The sequence below is a fragment of the Orycteropus afer genome, unplaced genomic scaffold (assembly GCF_000298275.1).
Source record: "Orycteropus afer afer isolate SDZICR_OR568_19922 unplaced genomic scaffold, OryAfe1.0 scaffold00078, whole genome shotgun sequence".
NCBI lineage: Eukaryota > Metazoa > Chordata > Mammalia > Tubulidentata > Orycteropodidae > Orycteropus > Orycteropus afer.
The window spans coordinates 9,745,123-9,747,267 of NW_006921665.1; positions in this window are offsets into that span (position 1 = coordinate 9,745,123).

The following is a 2,145-nucleotide window of genomic DNA, read 5'->3' on the forward strand; positions in this document are numbered from 1 at the left end:
GTGGTTGTAAGTTTATACTTCCACAAACAGGGTAATAATGTACCTATTTTCCATAATGCAGGCCACACATGTTGTTAAATGTTTTTCTTAGTTTTTGCCATGTGTTGGGTGTGTAGTAGGATGACCAGCTTAAAAAAATCCATCAATTAATAATAATGTAAATAGTTTATTTATTGTGGTAAGCATATATATAACAAAATATTTGCCATTTCAACATTTTTTACATATACAGTTCAGTGACACAAATTATGTTCATCATATCATGTAACCTTCACCACTATACAGTGGGGTCTTCTATTTTGATTTTGTTTTCTCAGTTCAATTTATTCATTCCTGTGAGCTTGCGTTTCTTACTTAATATTTATTGTTATTTGTCTAAATTGGACCAGTTTTCTACTTACAATTTCTTTTGAATGTTTGAATGATCTTCCAGGAAAAATACAGTAAAGCATAGCATTTTAAGTACTGCAAAAAACATGAATTTTCCATAAATTGGACAAGCTCCATTGTTGTTGAGGGAGCTCTGATAGCATAGTGCCTAAGGCACTTGACTGCTAACCAGAAGGCTGGCTGTTAAAACCCACCAGCCACTCCTCGGAAGGAAGATGGGACAATCTACTTCCATGGTGATACTGCCTTGGAAACCCAAAGAGGGGTCGCTATGAGTGGAGTCCAACTTGACGGCACATAACAACAACAACAACAACAATGTTGTTGAGAAACACTTAGGCTCTGCCTCTGCCCTCACCCCCAGGGGAAGAAGAAGCCATGCATGAGTTGGGTTCAAGAATCAGGAGACTTGAAGTTTGTAAACATTCATTAAATGAGTCTTCCACCAATCCTGATGCTGTGTTCATCTTCATACAGTCCAGCTTCTTGGATTATTTTCTTAGCATACGATTGAATAAGTATGGTGAAAGGATACAACCCTGATGCACACCTTGCCTGATTTTAAATCATGCAATATTCCCTTGTTCTGTTCAAACAACAGCCTCTTGGTCTATGTACAGGTTCCTCATGAGAAAAATTAAGTGTTCTGGAATTCCCATTCATTTCAGTATTATCCATAATTCGTTATGATCCACACAGTTGAATGTCTTTGTATAGTCAATAAAACACAGGTAAACGTCTTTCTGGTATTCTTTGCCTTGAGCCAAGATCCGTCTGACATCAGCAATGACATCTCTTGTTGCATGTCCTGTTCTGTTTTCCTGGCTCCTTGATGTGCTGCACCTCAATATATGACCTTTCTTTCACCCAAACTCCAGTGCCACGTTGGGTAACTCGTGCATCAGACAGGACCCCTTGCTCTATATCACCTCTAGGGCTGCATCCATTTGTTAAAACATCTCAGTGGGTATTTCCATTAATTCCTGAAGCCTTGTTTCTCACTACTTCCTTTAGTGCAGCTTGGACTTCTTACTTCCATACCATTGCCACCTCCTGAAATAGATGATCATCAACCAATTCTTTTTGGTACAGTGACTCAGTGTATTCCTTCCACCATCTTTTGATGTTTCCTGAATTATTCAATATTTTGTCATTAGAATCCTTCAGTATTGCAACTGGAAGCTTGAACTATTTCTTCAGCTCTTTCAGCTTGAGAAACACCAAGTGTATTTTTTCCATTTGGTTTTCTAACTCCAAGTCTTTGCATATTTCATTATAATACTTTACTTTGTCTTCTTGAACCACCCTTTGAAATCTTCTGTTCACATCCTTTATTTCATTAATTCTTCCATTACCTTTAACTATTTTCTGTTCAAGAGCAACTCTATAGCAACCCTTTTGAATGGAGCAACCCTTTAGGAAAGAGTAGAAATGCCCCTAAGGTTTCCAAGGCTGTAATCTTTTGGAAGAAGCCTGCCACATCTTTCTCCCATGGAGCAGCTGGTGAGTTTGAACCACCAACATTTTGGATAGCAGCTAAACACTTAACCACTTTACCAGGAGGGCTCTTTTGATCATGTGGAGTGGGAACTAAATGTACTCTCACAATGGGATGTGGAAGTGACCATTATCCCTTCCTGTCAATTTTTTAATAATGTGTCAGAAAGTCTGTAAGGATTTTGGAAAGGTTTATTCTTCCTTTGAATGGATAGGTCCAAAGTTTTCAGAGGTTAAAAGTTCAACCACTGTATCTTG